Below are 22965 nucleotides of genomic sequence, written 5' to 3' on the forward strand. Positions count from 1 at the left end.
GCTATCAAATAGACTGAAGAATAAATAAACAATTAATATACAACAACAATAGCATTTCAAATAGCATTACAAACAAAATGTAAAAAATGACAGAAGAGAAACATGACATTTAAAGAGAGAAAATTTTAATAAAATTCATATAAAGAGTGTTTTAATTTTTATATGCTATTTATATGCTAAATAACACAGTTTTAATTTTAATACTTTAAAAACACATTTTGATAAATGGTGTGTTATTTTCTCATTATGTTTGTTAAAGTATTTTTGTCTTACTTTTGCCCACTTACTCTGCTTGATTAAAATGTTGGTGCAAATGGCTGATTATCAGGGTAATGATGTAATGGTGGTGGTGAGCATTGGGAGGTGAACTTGTTCCTTGCATCATATCACATAACAAAACGAATTCATAATGAATTAGTTAATTTTTTTTACAAGAAAAAAATATCTTGGAAGAAAACATAGGCCTTATGTGATAGGGATTTTAAAAGGTTTTTCAAAGCATAAAGGAGAGAAGCCATAAAATAAAAGTTGATCAACTTGGCTTCATAAAAATTTAAATATTATGAATGTAAATGAAAAGGAAAAAGTTTACAAACAAAATTTTAAAAATGGCAGATGAGAAACGTGACATTTAATGAGAGAATTTTAATAAAATTCATATAGAGTGTTTTAATCTTTAACATTACATAATAAAGGCCATGTATAATCAGTTCACAGTTAACATATACTCAATGGTGAAAAGCTAAACACTTTTTCTTTAAGATCAGGATTAAGACAAGGGTGCCCACTCTCATGACTTCTATTCAACGTAATATTGGAAGTCCTAACCAGAGTGATTAGACAAGAAAAACAATAAAAGTCATCTGAATTAGAAAGCAAAAAGTAAAATTCTCTCTGTTTCCAGATGACATGAATATGTATGTATGTATATATATATACACACACACACATACACACAAACACACACACACATATATCCCTAAAGACTCCACCAAAAAATTGTTAGAGTTAATTACAAATTTAGTAAAGTTGTAAGATACAAAATCAACATACAAAATTAGTTGGATTTGTATAGATTAACAATAAACTATCTGGAAAAGAAGTAAAGAAATGAATCTCATTTACAAAGCATCAAAAAATAAAATATATAAGAATAAATTTAACCAAGGAAGTAAAAGCTCTTTACACTGAAAAATGTAAGACATTGATGAAATAATTTGAGGAAAACATAAATAAATAAAAGTATTCTGTGTTCATGGATGAGGAAAACCAGTATCTTAAAAAGTCCATGCTATCCAAGTGATCTATAGATTCAACATAATACCTATCAGAATTATGACAGAGAACGGCATTTTTCAAAGAATAGAAAAAAATCAATCTTAAAATTCATAGAGAACCACAAAAGACCTTGAAGAGCCAAAACAATCTTGAAAAAAAAAAAAAAAAAAAAAGAAAAACCTAGAGGCATCATGCTTTATGATTTCAAACTATATTACAAAGCTATAGCAATCAAAATAGTATGACACTGGCCTAAAGTGGGCACCCAAATCAATGGAACAGATTTGAAATAAACTCGTGTGTACACAGTCAACTAATACTGACATGAATGCTAAGAATACATAATAGAGAAATTACCATCTTTTCAATAAATGGTCTTTGGAAAACTGAATATGCACATGCAAAGACTGAGATTTAGTCCATATCTTACACCACTCACAAATACTAACTTGACATAGATTCACAGCTTAAATATAAGACGTGAAACTGTACAATTTCTAGAGGAAACATAGAGAAAACGCTCCTTGACATTAGTTTGTGTAATGATTTTTAAAAATATAACATCAAAAGCAAAAGCAAAAAAATAAGCAAAAGTAAATAAGTGGGCCTACATCAAATTAAAAGGCTTCTGCAAATAAAAGGAAATAATGAACAAAATAATAATAAACAAAATGAAAATAAGAAGTGAAAGAAAATATTTGCCAACCATATATCTGATAGTTGGCTAATATCCAAAATATATAAGAAACTCGTAAAACTAAATAGCAAAAAACAAAATCCAAATAAAAAATGAGCAAAGGATCTGATTGTACATTTCTCCAAAGAAGATACACAAATGGCCAATGAGCATATACAAAATGCTAAACATCACTAATCATAGGAAAATTTCAAATAAAAACAACAGTGAGACATCACCTTATACATGTTAGGATGACTTTTATCTAACAGACAGGAGAGAATTGTCTTGCCAAACAGAGAATAGTACTGGCCAGGATGCAGTGAAAAAAATACCCTTGTGGGCCGGGCGCGGTGGCTCAAGCCTGTAATCCCAGCACTTTGGGAGGCCGAGGCGGGCGGATCACGAGGTCAGGAGATCGAGACCATCCTGGCTAACATGGTGAAACCCCGTCTCTACTAAAAATACAAAAAACTAGCCGGGCGTGGTGGCGGGCGCCTGTAGTCCCAGCTACTCGGAGGCTGAGGCAGGAGAATGGCCTGAACCTGGGAGGCGGAGCTTGCAGTGAGCCGAGATCCGGCCACTGCACTCCAGCCTGGGTGACACAGCGCGAGACTCCGTCTCAAAAAAAAAAAAAAAAAAAAAAGAAAAAAATACCCTTGTGCAGTGTGGGAGAGATTGCAAATTGGTACAACCAGTATAGAGAGAGGTTCCTCAAAAATTTTAAAACAGAACTACCATTTGAACCATAAATCCCATTTCTGAGTAAGTATCCAATTGGAATAAAAATCACCATGTTGAAGAGGTATCAACACCCCCATGTTAATTGCAGCATTATTCACAATATCCAAGATGTGGAAACAAGCTATTTGTCTATTGAAAGATGAATAGATTAAGAAATTGTGGTGTATAGAAATACAATGAAATATTATTCAGCCCTAAAAAGGTGAATATTCTTCCATTTGCAATAATGTGGATAAACTTTAAAGGAATTATGCTAAGTTAAATACATAAGCCAGAGAACAACAAATACTGTGTGAACTCACTTATAGTTGGAGTCTAAAAGAGATGACATTGGCTGGTCACAGAGGTTCACACCTGTAGTCTCACCACTTTGGGAGACTGAGGCAGGTACTGGGAAAACTGGCTAGCCGTATGTAGAAAGTTGAAACTGGATCCCTTCCTTACACCTTATACAAAAATTAACATAAGATAGATTAAAGACTTAAACATCAGACCTAAAACCATAAAATCCCTAGAAGAAAACCTAGGCAATACCATTCAGGGCATAGGCATGGGCAAACATGACTAAAACACCAAAAGCTATGGCAACAAAAGCCAAAATAGACAAATTGGATCTAATAAAACTAAAGAGCTTCTGCACAGCAAAAGAAACTACCATGACAGTGAACAGGCAAACTACAGAATGGGAGAAAATTTTTGCAATCTACCCATCTGACAAAGGGCTAATATCTAAAATCTACAAAGAACTCAAACAAATTTACAAGAAAAAATCAAACAACCCCATCAAAGAGTGGGCAAAGGATATGAACTGATACTTTTCAAAAGAAGACATTTATGCAGCCAACAGACACATGAAAAAATACTCATCACTCGCCATCAGAGAAATGCAAATCAAAACCACAATGAGATGCCATCTCACACCAGTTAGAATGGCAATCATTAAAAAGTCAGGAAACAACAGATGCTGGAGAGGATGTAGAGAAATAGGAATGCTTTTACACTGTTGGTGGGAGTGCGTATTAGTTCAACGATTGTGTGAGACCGTGTGGTGATTCCTCAAGGATCTAAAACTATCATTACCATTTGACCCAGCAATCCTATTATTGGGTATATACCCAAAGAATTATAAATCATGCTACTGTAAAGACACATGCACACGTATGTTTATTGCGGCACTATTCACAAGAGCAAAGACTTGGAACCAACCCAAATGTCCATCAATGATAGACTGGATTAAGAAAATGTGGCACATATTCACCGTGGAATACTATGCAGTCATAAAAAAGCATGAGTTCATGTCCGTTGCAGGGACATGGATGAAGCTGGAAACCATCATTCTCAGCAAACTATCGCAAGGACAGAAAACCAAACACCACATGTTCTCACTCATAGGTGGGAATTGAACAATGAGAACACTTGGACACAGAGCAGGGAACATCACACACTGGGGCCTGTTAGGTGGTGGTGTGCTGGGGGAGGGATGGCATTAGGAGAATTACCTAATGTAAATGATGAGTTGATGAGTGCAGCAAACCACCATGACACACGTATACCTATGTATCAAACCTGCACATTGTACACATGTACCCTAGAACTTAAAGTATAACAAAAAAAAAAGAAAACACATTATGTATTCTATTTTTAATTTACTGCTTTCTAGTAATTTTAGGATTTTAGTGAAACAAAAGAGCTATATGATAATTTTTGTAGTTTGTAAGTAAGTGTGCATTGCTCCAATGATAGCATTTCTAAGTCAATAATATCTTAAGAGTTATGTAAGCATAATGACACTTCTTAATTATATTTAGGACTTCTTTATTGTTTATAACTGCCACTTATTCTATTAAACTCTAATGTAGAGCTCACAATTACATTTTCAACTATGAGAAAAGAAAACTATATTTTCTGATCACATGTTTGTGCTGATTTATTAGAACAAAATGTGACTGCAAGACAGCACACTGAATAAAATTTCAGAAAGAACTTACAATATTTAGATATAAGAAAATGAATATTTCTTGATGTTTTAACCAGATTGACAAAAGACATAAATTTGTAATTCTTTGTATTTGTGTAAACCTGTTTAACCTCATTTTGCTTTTGTCCTCATTTGGCATTGGTTCTTTGTTTCGTAATAAATTATATTATCTTTAAAATAATTGAATATTCGATACTCCTGAATGATTTTACAAAGCCTTTTTGACTGCTTTATCTCCCATTTCATTTCCTTTAATACCCACACAAACTGGGAACCACACAAAAATGACATTGTTGCCTTGACATATTACCCTATTATAGACATCAATAATTCCCAAAGCCCATCCTCACTGTGGTGATTGAAATTTCCAGGATGATATCAATGGCACTTAAAAGATCTGCAAAAGTGATAGATTGTAAAGGTTGTACTTTAGCAATCTAATTTGGTGCCATAAGGACATGAAAAACTCACGAGTATATCCTGATAAGTAGTCCAACAACCTAGCTGACTTAAAAAAAAACAACTGCTGTCAGATGATTTTCTGAGGATGAGAATACTATTTGTGGTATTCAAAGGGAGAAGTAAGCTAAAATGAAAAATAACTTAGTGAACTATAAATAAACAACACACCATAGAATGATCTATAAATTTCATAGTACCAAACAGAGCATCACATTCACCATGTTTACTTAAGCTTATAAAGTAGGTAAAGTTTATATCTGGGTCATAGTAGGTACATTTCTCTTACAGATACATGTTTGTATTTGATAAGTAAGATGCAGTCAGATACTTTCCAGAACTTTTCTATCTGACTTTAGTAATGAAACCACAGATATCAACAAATAAAGAGAAATGTTGAATCTCAATATTTTATGCCATTTATGGATGCCATTGTGTTCAAAAGAATATACCTATAAATTCTAAAAGAGGTATTGCTCATGTCTTCTATTTGATAACATTTTGTAAATTGAGCTCCTTTCTTTAGGTTTTGAATCAAGGATTAGAATGACTCTTCCTTCAGTTTTGAACTATAAAAACAGCTTATTGGGCAACATATTGAATAACATCAAATATATCTATCAAATTTCAGCTTGCAGAATTAAGCGTTTGACACATATACTCAAATAACTATTATTAGAGTTCCAGATAATAGAAAAAGAATTTCCTTATACATTTCCTAAAAGATTATTGATGCTTCTATTTCTACACTGTTAAAACATGCACTGTTCAATCACCAAACTGAATATGATGACCATAAGATAAGTCATTATTCAGTCATACTCCTAAATATTCCAATTCCATAGTAAATGTTATTTTTTCTTTTTCACTGGCAATATGGAGGCAAGGAATTACAATTGTCCTTAGAGTATTCATACATAATTGAAATTGCTAACTTCATTGGATATCTAACTAGAAAAGTATCTACATTTGAAATAAAGTTTGGCATTTCTCTGGAAAGTGGTATACTGTGAGGTTTTCCACTTCAACTTTTTTACATTTCTATCATCAAATATTCCATAAAATTATTAAAAAGTGTTTTGAAGGAGATAAGTAATAAGATGGAATGATTTCTTATTGTATTTTTATTTCTCTTCATATAAATGATATCAGTCTTACATAAGCATGTTTTAAAAAGAAGCATACAAATAAATAAATATATTTTATTATCTATAAGAGAATGCCAAAGATACAACATAGAATCATTTCATCTTCATACTTTTCAAATACAAGTGTTTACTTTTAATGAAATGTAAAGAGTATAGGTGGATTTTTTGAAACACAAAGGATAAATACTTGTAAATCTTATGTCATTTTCTAAAATCAGTATGAGTAAAATGCATGATGGCATATTGAAGTACTTGTTATTTACAAAAACAGACCCTACAGCTAAGTATTTTGAAGTGTAATGCTCTCAGAAATTGCAGGTACTCTAGTCCTTTTCTAAGCAGTCTCTTATAATTTCTATCACTGTCTATAAATACAACACATAAAAACTCCTTATTACAGAATGCTTTATTAACATCAGAAGACAGTCTTATGACACCATCTACGGTTGATTGATTTGCCTGAAAGTCACTTTAATACCGAGAAAGGAGATTATTCTTCTCTAGAAAGAATGACAGAATGTAATAAATCATTTCTTCCATCATCTTACATGGCAATGAAGTTAAGGCTATCAGTTGATAAGAACCTAAATCAAGAGATGATTCATTGTATAAAAAATGGAAAATGCAAAGATAGCTTTCTCATTTTGTGAAACTTCTTGTACTACAAATACACAATAACTAGAAATATGATGAAGTACTTGAAAATAATTTGAACTTGACTCACACTATTCCAAGCTCTTTGCCTTTCTATTAGAAGCTGCTTCGGATTCAGCATTAGATAACTGTCTTAATTCATTAGGGCTCCTACAACAAAGTATCTTAGACTGGGTAATTTATAAACAACAGAAATGTATTGCTTACAGTTCTAGAGGCTGGGATGTCCAAGGTCAGCTGATTCTGTGTCTGGTGGGGGCATACACTCTTCTCCAAAGATAGTGTCTTCTTGCTAATTTCTTACATAGTGTAAGGGCCAAACAAGCTTCTTTTGGCTTCTTTTATAGGGGTTCCAATCCCATTCATGTGGATCCTAGTCATGTCTTAAAGGTCTCTACCTCTTACTGCCATTAAAACAGGGATTAGTTTTCAACATATGAATTTGGAGGCTGGGACGCTTTCAGACCATAGCAATAATGTTTCATAATGTTTTCTATCTGAAAGTATACTTACATAAATATAATGACTTATTAATATGTATTTAGTGTCAATATTTTGTACAATTTAATAAGTGTCAGTATAATGAAATATTCACTGGATATTATCAATTTATTTATTATATGTAGAGGACTACGTGCTCGCAAATGAGACGTTCCGGATAAGTCCTGCTCTTGCAAACAAAGCAGGGCGTTGGGGGCTTGTTTATGTGTAAACATCTTGAAAATCCAGAAAGTCGGGGAAAGGTCAGAAAAACAACAATGTGTCTTGTGACTTGGTAACATTCCACAAAAGACTGTATAAAATAAAGCAGAGCACGCCATTCGAGGCGGCCGCCATGTTTGTCTTGTCTTGTGTTGTCTTGTGTGTTCATTCCTTTGTTTAGGAAACAGGTGGACCCCAACAATTATACCTATTGAATACTGCACATTTTCAAATTTGTGACTGACCTTAAATAATTCCATCTTAAGTTCCAGTTATGTATTCTAAATCCAATTAATAGATCAAATTATCCCTTTACATTTTGATAAAAAAGCAATTCATCTTTTTAAAATTATTTTTCCCATTGTATTTTAAAGATTCAGGTGCATAAGCATTTGATTAAAAATAAATAAACAAAGCCTAGAGAGAACACATTCAATTTTCAGAAGGCCTTTGACTTTCAATAAAATATCATTTCTAAAATTAAACAATAACTTTGATTTTATAAAATCCCTTGTCCAAATATCTAAGTTTATCTCTTTAAAACAGAAACAAATATAACTCACAATATACTATGTCCTGACAGGTATTTTACACTGGTGGGCAAACTAGCTAAACCAGATGATACAGAAAATAAGTTTGCCTTTCCACACCAAGACCATGTTAAAAAGTTTTTAAAAAATGTGCATCATTTTGTATAATATAATCCTTATTTTCATATTCTTTCTAGTGGATATTTGATGGACCTAAACAATTGATGTTCCTGAAACTGAAATTAACGAAGTTTCACCCTGAATGACAAGCATAACAAATTGCCCATAATTTCAAGACTACCAATGGCAACTGCCATGGTTTCCCTCCAACAATTCTTTCACTTCAATTAATAGCCTGTTCTGCTGTCAAAAGCTTCCACTCTCATTCCTAGACCCTTCAGAGATTGCATGGCTTGGTTTCATAAACTTTTGATAAGATCTGCTTCACTGAGGATTTAGAAAGTAAACCAGTATGATACTTCCCACCACACCATACTACACTTTGTCTCAATTCTTGCTGCGATTTACAGTATATAGAGCCCTGAAGTTGCTTCTCCAGTGATATAAGTTCTCACATTCCTCATACCTTATAGGGACTTCCTAGTATGAGCAGGGCTCTGTATTGTACAACCCCTTCAATTTCTACCAGCAGTACCTGAATTTAGAAATCCTTGAAATTTTGGCACAGCTTCCAATCTTTGTCATAAGTATCCTTTCGCCCTTCTGCCTGGAATAAGAGTCACTTGTATAGGAACACCTTATGTAACTATTCATCCTAACTTACTCAAATAATAGCTCTAATATCTTAGTTATTATTACAGTTCTGGGAAGTTTAGGTGGATCTTCCATAGACTTAAAAAATACAACACATATGACTGACCTTTCTTTGAGAGAGGGAGGCACAAAACATGAGCTAATCTATAGAAAGTGGAGAGAAATCTCAATTTTCTTAAGTTACAAAGTTTTATTTGCTTCCCTGTTGCTAAGACCAATAACACTGTACTTGATGACTAGCTGGATCTTGAAGTTGAAATGGCTGCTGGGAGCAGCCATAATAAAAACCTGGAGTTTCCAGAGTGAGGGGAAAAACATTGTAAGAATGCTTTCCAAAGTCCTGTGATTTGAATTTAAAAAAAGAGAGAGAGAGAGAAATTCTAAGAGATACCAGTGAGTTGGATTTACTTATTTACTGCTTCAGCTTTTAGGGAATATTATTCGTTTTTAACAGAGATTAAAAACAGGAGACTCACAAAGAAAGTGCTTGGTACTTCAGGGATTAAGAGATTCTAGATAGAACTTGGACTGACCTCTGGAAAACAAACCAAGATGGAACTCAGAAGTAAGCCCTAGAAAAGAGAAATGTGATAAAGATGAGATAAAAGAAAGGCATGTGACAGAGCAGATGACTATAAAGAATCAACCTTTTATTTTAATCTTAAAATCATATAGAGTCATATAGCTTGTATGAGCTCTAGGTTATTTGGCTTTAGACCAAAAAATTAATTACAGTAATTAGTCTGGGTGTTTACAAATTTCTTCCAATGTAATAGTGCTTCCTATACAAAGAGGACGTGTGATGAAATGCAAAAACTTTGAAATATGAGATGTTGGTCTCATTGAGTTAAGTGGAAGGATGGAATGTGCTGTCTTAAGACAAATGATTTAATTGAAAAACTGAGGTTTCATGGCCTATGAAAACGGAAAAAAAAAATTTCTCAAACCACAAAATGTTCAAAATGTTTCCACCAGTAGTTTCACCCATTACTAAGGTAAAAGAAAGCAAAACAAAACAAAAAGGCAGGCAATGAACGTTTACAGCAAGCTGTATTTTAACTTACCTATGTGTCATCCTAAGACTTTCAGAATCGCAATATGCACCTAATATTGTACCTATGATCGAACCTCTAAAAGCACCATATTTCATCAGTAAAGAGTATCAAAAAGTTGCAATTTATACTTAGAAATTGCTGGAATATCATTACATTATCTGAGAAAGGAAAACTTGTTGGAAGAGATAATCATAAATTGCTTTGTTTAATGCACTTTTATTAATCAAAGTAATATCAACATTTAATTATGCAAAATAATAAAATTATCTAACCTGTCTATCACCAATGGTCTTAACAGGAACTGTAAGTATAGTTTCAAAGTGTAGCTCTGTCAGAGAGAACTGATTCCTGCTCTAAAAGATATACAAAGGACCCTCTAAAACAGAGGAATTTTTCTTTTTTTAAGAAAAAACCTTTTCCAAATTAACCTGATTTTTCTTATATCTCTAAATCTGTATGTTGCTCATTTATATTCATGGAAGTGGTTCTACATTTTATAAGGTTACTAATTAATAGGGGAGATTTGCCATTTTATGGTAACTCTCAAACTTTTAGATTTCACAGAGAAGAAAATGTCCAAAATAATTTCAGAACACACAAAACTGCCAACTTTTTTGCAAATAACAATGTTTTTAAAATGAGACTAAAATTTGTTATAATTTCCTGAAATGACATTTTAACACTAAAAAGCATGAAGGACATAGTTTAAAGTTACCATTGTAGTATACCATGTTTACCAAAGAAGGAAAGTGTTAGTATGAGTTAAATGTTAAAAGAGCATGGGCTCTGGAATCAGAGCATGTTGGCTATTTTGTTTCCTTATAGATAAAACAAATAATCTACCTTATGTTTCTATAAGTTAAAAAAATCATGAAAATATCTTAGAACATAATTTGATGGAAAGTAAGTAGTAACTGTTTGCTGCTATAATCATCAATAACAGTCGCAACAAACTTGTGCAACTTAATATTAACTATGCAGAAAAGTCAATCAAATAGAATATCTTTATCCCTAAGTAACCTCATAGGTTTTTAAACACACACACACACACACACACACACACGGCGGGGTGGAGTTATAATGAATCATTCAATCTCAGGCATAATTAGAGGATAATTAGGGGATAACATTAACTTTTTTCATTAAGGTCTCTTATTAATTCTACTTGGTGAAGACATGTGGCTAATATTACTTTCTCCTATTATAATTACTTAAATGAAGAGCAACTACTACCAGCAATTATAGAAAGAAAACATCTTTGTTGGCCAGTTTCACTGGTTCAAGCATATGAATATACAGTTTCCTCCAAAAACATCCTAAAAGCAATTCCACAATAGTTTAAGTAGAAGTGCAGTGGTAATCTACAGCCTGATAAAAGGAAGATTAAAATGCCTTTCTAACTGCTCTTGAGTTTATTTTGTTCCCTAATTCTGACCAATGCTGCATAACAACTGTTTCTATTATTTATATAACAAATGCTCATTTGGGAATCTATTATGTGCCTGGTATTTTTCTACTTTTTTACATGTTGAACACACAGCAGGGAACAAAACAGGTAACAGTCTCTGCCTTTATGGAGTATTATGTTAACTCCCATTGCACAATCCTATAATGGTTCTACATTGCCACAAAAGAACGTGAAAACAGGCTATTTTAAAATACAAAGAGGAGATAAAGTAAAAAAGAATAAAAAGCAATGAAGCACACCTGCAGAATCTAGAAAATAGCATCAAAAATATAAATCTAAGTTAATGGCCTTAAAGAAGAGGTAGAGAAAGATATAGGGGTAGAAAGATTATTGAAGGGAATAACAGAGAGCTTCCCAAATATAGAGAAAGATATCAATTTCCAAGTAAGAGAATGTTACAGAGCAACACACAGATTTAACACAAAGAAGACTACTTCAAGGCATTTAATAATCAAACACCCAAAGGTTAAGGATAAAGAATAGTTGCTAAAAGCAGCAAGAGAAAAGAAACAAATAACATACAATGAAGCTGCAATACATCTGGCAGACATTTTGGTGAACGCATTATGGGCCAGGAGAGAGTGGCATGACATATTTAAAGTGCTGAAGGATAAAAACATTTACCCTAGAATAGTATATCCTAAGAAAATGTTCCTCATACATGTAAGAAAAACAAATTCTTTCCCAGAAAAACAAAAGCTGAGTGATTTCATCAACTTCAAATCTCTCCTACAACAAATGCTAAAGGGAATACTCATCCAGAAATAAAAGGACATTAATGAGAAATAAATAATCACCTGAAGGTAGAAAATTCACTGGTCATAGAATGACACAGAAAAACATAGAATAACACCAAAATTGTGGTGTGTAAACTTCTCTTACCCTAAGTAGAAAGACTAAATTATGAAAGAATCAAAAACAAACTACTTTCCAAGACATACTCGGTAAAACAAGATGTAAATAGAAACAAAAATAAAACTTAGAAAGTCAGTGAACAAAATTAAGGCATATAGTTTTTATTAGTTTTCTTTTTGCTTGTTTATGCAGTAGTAAATTTTTACCAGGTTAAAATAATTGGTAACAAGGTGGTATTTACAAGCCTCATGGCAACGTTAAACCAAAAAAAATGCAACAGATACAAAAAAGTTAAAATAAAAAATTAAATTGTATCACCAGAGGAAATCACCTCCACTAAAGGAAGACAGGAAGAAAAGAAAGAATCAAAGAAGACAAAAAAACAAAACAAAACAAAACAAAAAAAAACAAAAAAAAACCCCAAAAAATAATGAAATGATAGAAATAAGTCCTTACTTATAAATAATAATATTGAATGTACATAAAATAAACTCTCCAATCAAAACACATAGACTGCATGAATGGATGAAAGAACAAGACCCATTGATCTGTTGCCTACAAGAAACACACTTTGCCTATAAAGAAACACATTGACTGAAAGTAAAGAGATGGAAAAAGATATTTCATATCCATGGAAACCAAGAAAAAGCAGAAGTCACTATACTTAAATCAGACTAAATATATTTCAAGACAGAAACTATAAGAAAATCAAAAGAAGGGAGGGGACAAGATGGCTGAGTAGAAACAGCTCCAGTCTGCAGCTCCCACTAAGACAAACATAAATGGCAAATGGATTCTGCATTTTCAATTGGGGTACCCAGATTCTTTCATTGGGACTGACTAGGTGGTTGGTTCAACTCACAGAGAGCAAGAACATTCAGGATGGTTCACCCAGGAGCTGCATAGGGCAATGGGACCTCCCACCCCTAGCCAAGGGAGACAGTGAGGGATTGTGCTACCTGCTCAGGGAATTACACTTTTCCCATGGATTTTTGCAACCTGTGGATCAGGAGATTTCCTTGTGAGCCCACACCACCAGGGCCTTGGGTCCCAAGCACAAAGCTCTGCAGACCCATCATGGCCACTCAGGTCTGTGGCTGCTAGGGTAGGCACTGAGCTGCAGGATTTTTTGCATATTCCAGTGGCTCCTGGAACTCCAGTGAGGCAGGAGATCCATCCACACTTCTGGGAAGGGTGCTGAAACCAGGGAGCCAAGTGGCCTTTCTCAGTGGATCCCACTCCCATGGAACCTGGAAAGCTAGGACCCACTGACTTGGAATCCCCACTGGCTAGCAGAGAAGCCCTGAATCTGCCTAAGAAGACTGAATTACTGGGGAGAGGGGTGACTGCCATTACTGCAACTCTAGTCTGCAATTTTCCCCTGCCAGTGTGAGGTGAGCAGTTTGGACTGGGTGGAATTTCCCACAGCACAGCACAATAGCTGTGGCAGGACTTGGCCAGACTACTTTTTTAGGTGGGACCCAGGTTCCTCCCTCCTCACCAAGCAAGACTTCTCTGAAAGAATTTCAGCAACTCCATCCAGGGTTTAGAGATAGTATTCTCATCACCCTGGGACAGAACAGCTGAGGGGAGGGGCAGCCACAGTCTCAGGTTCGGTGGACTTAATCTCTCCTGCCTGCTGGCTCTGAAAAGTCCAGGCAATCTGGACAAGCGGGATTTCCCCAGGGCAGTGCACTCACTCCACCAAGGGGCAGCCAGAGTACTTCCTTAAGTGGGTCCCTGATCCTGTGCCTCCTGACAGGGTGAGACCTCACAACAGTGGTCACCAGACACCTCATACAGGAGAGTTTTGGCTGGCATCAGGTCGATGCCCCTCTGGGATGAAACTTCCAGAGGAAAAATCAGGAAGCCATCTTTGTTGTTCTGCAACCTCCACTGGTGATACCCAGTGAACAGGGTCTGGAGTGAATCCTCAGCAAACTATAGCAGATATCCAGGAGAAGGACTTGACTGTTTCAGTGAAAACAAACTAACAGAAAGCAACAACAATAACAACATCAACAAAAAAGACCCCGCAGAAACCCCATCCAAAGGCCAACAGCCTGAAAGATAAAAGGCAGATAAGTTCACAAAGATGAGGAAAAAACAATGCAAAAACGCTGAAAAATCAAAAAGCCAGAATGACTCTTCTTCTCCAAGTGATCACAACACCTCTCCAGCAAGGGCAGAGAACTGGGCTGAAGCTGAGATGGGTGAATGGACAGAATTGGGCTTCAAAAAATGGGTAATAATGAACTTTGCTGAGCCAAAAGATTGTGTTCTAACCCAATGCAAAGAAGCTAAGAACCATGACAATAGATTACAGAAGCTGTTAACCAGACTAGCCAGTTTAGAGAAGAACATAAATGATCTGATGGAGCTGAAAAACACAGCAGGAGAACTTCATGATGCAAACACATATATCAATAGTTGAATCGACCAAGTGGAAGAAGGAATATCAGAGCTTGAAGACTATCTTGAATCTTGCTGAAATAAGGCAGGCAGATAACATTAGACAAAAACAAATGAAAAGAAACAAACTAAACTTCTGAGAACTTTGGGACTATGTAAAAAGACTGAACCTATGACTGATTGGAGTACTGAAAGAGATGGGGAGAATGGAAATGGAACCAAGTTGGAAACACACGCTTCAGGATATCATCCAGGAGAATTTCCCCAACCTAGCAAGACAGGTCAACATTCAAATTCAGGAAATCCAGAGAAGCCCAATAAGATACTCCATGAGAAGTTCAACCCTAAGTCATATACTCATCAGATTCTCCAAGGTTAAAATGAAGGAAAAAATGTTGAGGGCAGCCAGAGGGAAAGATCAGGTCACCTACAAAAGGAAGCTCATCAGACTAACACCAGATCTCTGAGTGGAAATCCTACAAGTCAGAAGGTATTGGGGACCAATATTTAACATTCTTAAAGGAAAGAATTTCCAACTCAGAATTTAATATCTGATCAAACTAAACTTCATAAATAAAAAATAAATAAAATCCTTTTCAGATAAACAAATGCTGAGGGATTTTGTGACCACCAGGCCTACCTTGCAAGAGCTCCTGAAGGAAGCACTAAACATGGAAAGGAAAAACCATTACCAGTCATTACAAAAACACACTGAAGTACACAGACCAACACTATGAAACAACTACATTAACAAATTTTGCTGCTCTGCAAAATTAACCAGCTGTCATCATGATGATAGGATCAAATTCACACACAACAATATTAACTTTAAATGTAAATGGGCTAAATGCCCTAATTAAAGGACACAGGATGACAACTTAGATAAAGAGTGAAGACTCATAAAATGAGTAAGGGAGGATTTCCTTGTTTTCAATTGATTGGAATAGTTTCAGAAAGAATAGTACCAGCTCCTCTTTGTACCTCTGGTAGAATTCGGCTGTGAATCTGTCTGGTCCTGGACTTTTTTTGGTTGGTAGGCTATTAATTTTTGTCTCAATTTCAGAGCCTGTTATTGGTCTTTTCAGGGATTCGACTTCTTCCTGGTTTAGTCTTGGGAGGGTGTATATGTCCAGGAATTTATCCATTTCTTCTAGATTTTCTAGTTTATTTGCATAGAGGTGTTTATAGATTCTCTGATAGTAGTTTGTATTGCTTCAAAGAGAATAAAATACCTAGGAATCCCACTTACAAGAGATGTGAAGGACCTCTTCAAGGAGAACTACAAACCACTGCTTAACAAAATAAAGCAGGACACAAAGAAATGGGAAACCATTCCATGCTCGTGGATATGAAGAATCTATATCGTGAAAATGGCCATATTGCCCAAGGTAATTTATAGATTCAATGCCATCCCCATCAAGCTACCAATGAGTTTCTTCACAGAATTGGAAAAAACTACTTTAAAGTTCATATGGAACCAAAAAAGAGCCCACATCTCCAAGGCAATCCTAAGTCAAAAGAACAAAGCTGTAGGCATCATGCTACCTGACTTCAAACTATACTACAAGGCTACAGTAACCAAAACAGCATGGTACTGGTATCAAAACAGAAATATAGACCAATGGAACAGAACAGAGCCCTCAGAAGTAATACCACACATCTACAACCATCTGATCTTTGACAAACCTGACAAAAAGAAGAAATGGGGAAAGGATTCCCTATTTAATAAATGGTGCTGGGAAAACTGACTAGCCATATGTAGAAAACTGAAACTGGATTACTTCCTTAATCCTTCTACAAAAATTAATTCAAGATGGATTAAAGACTTAAATGTTAGACCGAAAACCATAAAAACCCTAGAAGAGAACCTAGGCAATACCATTCAGGGCATAGGCATGGGCAAGGACTGCATGACTAAAACACCAAAAGCAATGGCAACAAAAGCCAAAATAGACAAATGGGATCTAATTAAACTAAAGAGCTTCTGCACAGCGAAAGAAACTACCATGACAGTGAACAGGCAACCTACAGAATGAGAGAAAATTTTTACAATATACCCATCTGACAAAGGGCTAATATCCAGAATCTACAAAGAACTTAAACAAATTTATAAGAAAAAAATCAAACAACCCCATCAAAAAGTGGGCAAAGGATATAAACAGACACTTCTCAAAAGAAGACATTTATGCAGCCAACAGACACATGAAAAAATGCTCATAATCACTGGTCATCAGAGAAATGCAAATCAAAACCACAATGATACCATCTCACACCAGTGAGAATGGCGATCATTAAAAAGTTAGGAAACAACAGGTGCTGGAGAGGATGTGGAGAAATAGGAACACTTTTACACTGTTGGTGGGACTGTAAACTAGTTTGATCATTGTGAAAGACAGTGGGGCAATTCCTCAAGGATCTAGAACTAGAAATACCCTTTGACCCAGCAATCCGATTACTAGGTATATACCCAAAGGAATATAAATCATTTTATTATAAAGATACATGCACACAAATGTCCATTAACAGAACTATTCACAACACTAAAAACATGGAATCAACCCAAATGCCCATTAGTGATAGACTGGATAACAAAAAGTGGTACATGTGCACCATGGAATACTATGCAGGCATAAAAAGGAATAAGGTCATATCTCTTGCAGCAACATGGATGAAACTGCAAGCCAGGATTCTTGGCAATCTAATGCAGGAACAGAAAACCAAAACACCACATGTTCGCACTTACAAGTGGGAGCTGAGCAATGAGAACGCATTGGACACAGGGAGGGGAACAACACACACTGGGGCCTGTTGGGGCAGAGCATCAAGAAAAATAGCTAATGCAAACCGGGCTTAATACCTAGTCGATGGGTTGATAAGAGCAGCAAACCACCATGGTGCAAGTATACCTACTTGACAAACCTGCAAATCCTGCACAAGTATGCCAAAACTTATAATAAAATAAAATATTTTAAAAATAGAAAAAGCATCAAATAACCAATCTAATGATGCATCTTAAAAAATTAGAAAAGCAAAGAGAAAAAAAAACCCTGAAAAATAAGCAACATAACGTCTAAGAATGGTGGGACAACTACAGAAAAGGTAACATAAGTCGAATAGGTAAACCAAAGGATTAAGAAAGAGAGAAAGAAACAGAAGACACATATTAAACAACAACAACAGAGAATTTCCCCCAAATTAATCTCAAACACCAACTCACAGATTCAGAAAGCTCAAAGAACAGCAAGCAAGATAAAAGACAAAAATAAAAAGAAGAAGAAGAAAAACGTATACGTCAGGGCATATTACATTCAAACTACTGTTAGTTAAACATAAATTTAAATTCCTAAAAGAAGCATTTGTGGGGAAATACCTCATCTTCAGAGGAGCAAATATAAGAAAGACATCCAACTTACCCTCAGAAACCGTGCAGGGAAGAAGAGAGTGGAGTAAAATATTTAAAATGCAGAGAATAAAAACCCATCAACCTGGAAATTTTTTCCCTTTGCAATTGTTTTTCAGAAATGAAAGATATATAAAGAACTTTCGAGCAATCAAAAATTGAAGATATTTGTTACTAGTAGATCTGCCTTGCAAGAATAATGATACATGTCAGAAACTGAACTCTACAATAAGAAGAGAATAAAAGAAGGAAAAAATAAAGGTAAAATATTTTTTAAAAACTTATTTTTCTCATTCTTAGTTGATCTAACAGATAATAGTTTATTCAAAATAATAACTGCAAAAATATGTTTAATTATGTATGCTTCCGCACATGTTTATTTATAGATGCTTTTTTTTTCAGGTTTTATTTTTTTTTATTTTTTATTTTTAATTTATTTATTATTATTATACTTTAAGTTGTAGGGTACATGTGCATAACGTGCAGGTTTGTTACATATGTATACTTGTGCCATGTTGGTCTGCTGCACCCATCAACTCGTCATTTACATCAGGTATAACTCCCAATGCAATCCCTCCCCCCTCCCCCCTCCCCATGATAGGCCCCGGTGTGTGATGTTCCCCTTCCCGAGTCCAAGTGATCTCATTGTTCAGTTCCCACCTATGAGTGAGAACATGCGGTGTTTGGTTTTCTGTTCTTGTGATAGTTTGCTAAGAATGATGGTTTCCAGCTGCATCCATGTCCCTACAAAGGACGCAAACTCATCCTTTTTTATGGCTGCATAGTATTCCATGGTGTATATGTGCCACATTTTCTTAATCCAATCTGTCACTGATGGACATTTGGGTTGATTCCAAGTCTTTGCTATTGTGAATAGTGCTGCAATAAATATACGTGTGCATGTGTCTTTATAGCAGCATAATTTATAATCCTTTGGGTATATCCCCAGTAATGGGATGGCTGGGTCATATGGTACATCTAGTTCTAGATCCTTGAGGAATCGCCATACTGTTTTCCATAATGGTTGAACTAGTTTACAATCCCACCAACAGTGTAAAAGTGTTCCTATTTCTCCACATCCTCTCCAGCACCTGTTGTTTCCTGACTTTTGAATGATCGCCATTCTAACTGGTGTGAGATGGTATCTCATTGTGGTTTTGATTTGCATTTCTCTGATGGCCAGTGATGATGAGCATTTTTTCATATGTCTGTTGGCTGTATGAATGTCTTCTTTTGAGAAATGTCTGTTCATATCCTTTGCCCACTTTTTGATGGGGTTGTTTGTTTTTTTCTTGTAAATTTGTTTGAGTTCTTTGTAGGTTCTGGATATTAGCCCTTTGTCAGATGAGTAGATTGCACAAATTTTCTCCCATTCTGTAGGTTGCCTGTTCACTCTGATGGTAGTTTCTTTTGCTGTGCAGAAGCTCTTTAGTTTAATGAGATCCCATTTGTCAATTTTAGCTTTTGCTGCCGTTGCTTTTGGTGTTTTAGACATGAAGTCTTTGCCCATGCCTATGTCCTGAATGGTACTACCTAGGTTTTCCTCTAGGATTTTTATGGTATTAGGTCTAACATTTAAGTCTTGAATCCATCTTGAATTAATTTTCGTATAAGGAGTAAGGAAAGGATCCAGTTTCAGCTTTCTACTTATGGCTAGCCAATTTTCCCAGCACCATTTATTAAATAGGGAATCCTTTCCCCATTTCTTGTTTCTCTCAGGTTTGTCAAAGATCAGATGGCTGTAGATGTGTGGTATTATTTCTGAGGACTCTGTTCTGTTCCATTGGTCTATATCTCTGTTTTGGTACCAGTACCATGCTGTTTTGGTTACTGTATCCTTGTAGTATAGTTTGAAGTCAGGTAGCGTGATGCCTCCAGCTTTGTTCTTTTGACTTAGGATTGTCTTGGAGATGTGGGCTCTTTTTTGGTTCCATATGAACTTTAAAGCAGTTTTTTCCAATTCTGTGAAGAAACTCATTGGTAGCTTGATGGGGATGGCATTGAATCTATAAATTACCTTGGGCAGTATGGCCATTTTCACGATATTGATTCTTCCTATCCATGAGCATGGTATGTTCTTCCATTTGTTTGTGTCCTCTTTGATTTCACTGAGCAGTGGTTTGTAGTTCTCCTTGAAGAGGTCCTTTACATCCCTTGTAAGTTGGATTCCTAGGTATTTGATTCTCTTTGAAGCAATTGTGAATGGAAGTTCATTCATGATTTGGCTCTGTGTTTGTCTGTTATTGGTGTATAAGAATGCTTGTGATTTTTGCACATTAATTTTGTATCCTGAGACTTTGCTGAAGTTGCTTATCAGCTTAAGGAGATTTTGGGCTGAGACAATGGGGTTTTCTAAATATACAATCATGTCATCTGCAAACAGGGACAATTTGACTTCTTCTTTTCCTAACTGAATACCCCTGATTTCTTTCTCTTGCCTAATTGCCCTAGCCAGAACTTCCAACACTATGTTGAATAGGAGTGGTGAGAGAGGGCATCCCTGTCTTGTGCCAGTTTTCAAAGGGAATTTTTCCAGTTTTTGCCCATTCAGTATGATATTGGCTGTGGGTTTGTCATAAATAGCTCTTATTATTTTGAGGTACGTTCCATCAATACCGAATTTATTGAGCGTTTTTAGCATGAAGGGCTGTTGAATTTTGTCAAAAGCCTTTTCTGCATCTATTGAGATAATCATGTGGTTCTTGTCTTTGGTTCTGTTTATATGCTGGATTATGTTTATTGATTTGCGAATGTTGAACCAGCCTTGCATCCCAGGGATGAAGCCCACTTGATCATGGTGGATAAGCTTTTTGATGTGTTGTTGAATCCGGTTTGCCAGTATTTTATTGAGGATTTTTGCATCGATGTTCATCAGGGATATTGGTCTAAAATTCTCTTTTTTTGTTGTGTCTCTGCCAGGCTTTGGTATCAGGATGATGTTGGCCTCATAAAATGAGTTAGGGAGGATTCCCTCTTTTTCTATTGATTGGAATAGTTTCAGAAGGAATGGTACCAACTCCTCCTTATACCTCTGGTAGAATTCAGCTGTGAATCCATCTGGTCCTGGACTTTTTTTGGTTGGTAGGCTATTAATTATTGCCTCAATTTCAGAGCCTACTATTGGTCTATTCAGGGATTCAACTTCTTCCTGGTTTAGTCTTGGAAGAGTGTAAGTGTCCAGGAAATTATCCATTTCTTCTAGGTTTTCCAGTTTATTTGCATAGAGGTGTTTATAGTATTCTCTGATGGTAGTTTGTATTTCTGTGGGGTCGGTGGTGATATCCCCTTTATCATTTTTAATTGTGTCGATTTGATTCTTCTCTCTTTTCTTCTTTATTAGTCTTGCTAGTGGTCTCTCAATTTTGTTGATCTTTTCAAAAAACCAACTCCTGGATTCATTGATTTTTTGGAGGGTTTTTTGTGTCTCTATCTCCTTCAGTTCTGCTCTGATCTTAGTTATTTCTTGCCTTCTGCTAGCTTTCGAATGTGTTTGCTCTTGCTTCTCTAGTTCTTTTAATTGTGATGTTAGAGTGTCCATTTTAGATCTTTCCTGCTTTCTCTTGTGGGCATTTAGTGCTATAAATTTCCCTCTACACACTGCTTTAAATGTGTCCCAGAGATTCTGGTATGTTGTATCTTTGTTCTCATTGGTTTCAAAGAACATCTTTATTTCTGCCTTCATTTCGTTATGTACCCAGTAGTCATTCAGGAGCAGGTTGTTCAGTTTCCATGTAGTGGAGCGGTTTTGATTGAGTTTCTTAGTCCTGAGTTCTAGTTTGATTGCACTGTGGTCTGAGAGACAGTTTGTTATAATTTCTGTTCTTGTACATTTGCTGAGGAGTGCTTTACTTGCAATTATATGGTCAATTTTGGAGTAAGTACGATGTGGTGCTGAGAAGAATGTATATTCTGTTGATTTGGGGTGGAGAGTTCTATAGATGTCTATTAGGTCTGCTTGCTGCAGAGATGAGTTCAATTCCTGGATATCCTTGTTAACTTTCTGTCTTGTTGATCTGTCTAATGTTGACAGTGGAGTGTTGAAGTCTCCCATTATTATTGTATGGGAGTCTAAGTCTCTTTGTAAGTCTCTAAGGACTTGCTTTATGAATCTGGGTGCTCCTGTATTGGGTGCATATATATTTAGGATAGTTAGCTCTTCCTGTTGAATTGATCCCTTTACCATTATGTAATGGCCTTCTTTGTCTCTTTTGATCTTTGATGGTTTAAAGTCTGTTTTATCAGAGACTAGGATTGCAACCCCTGCTTTTTTTTGTTCTCCATTTGCTTGGTAAATCTTCCTCCATCCCTTTATTTTGAGCCTATGTATGTCTCTGCATGTGAGATGGGTCTCCTGAATACAGCAGACTGATGGGTCTTGACTCTTTATCCAGTTTGCCAGTCTGTGTCTCTTAATTGGAGCATTTAGTCCATTTACATTTAAGGTTAAGATTGTTATGTGTGAACTTGATCCTGCCATTATGATATTAACTGGTTATTTTGCTCATTAGTTGATGCAGTTTCTTCCTAGCCTCGATGGTCTTTACATTTTGGCATGTTTTTGAGATGGCTGGTACCGGTTGTTCCTTTCCATGTTGAGTGCTTCCTTCAGGGTCTCTTGTAAGGCAGGCCTAGTGGTGACAAAATCTCTAAGCATTTGCTTATCTGTAAAGGATTTTATTTCTCCTTCACTTATGAAACTTAGTTTGGCTGGATATGAAATTCTGGGTTTAAAATTCTTTTCTTTAAGAATGTTGAATATTGGCCCCCACTCTCTTCTGGCTTGGAGAGTTTCTGCCGAGAGATCTGCTGTGAGTCTGATGGGCTTCCCTTTG

Source organism: Theropithecus gelada, chromosome X (genome assembly GCF_003255815.1).
Source record: "Theropithecus gelada isolate Dixy chromosome X, Tgel_1.0, whole genome shotgun sequence".
Lineage (NCBI taxonomy): Eukaryota > Metazoa > Chordata > Mammalia > Primates > Cercopithecidae > Theropithecus > Theropithecus gelada.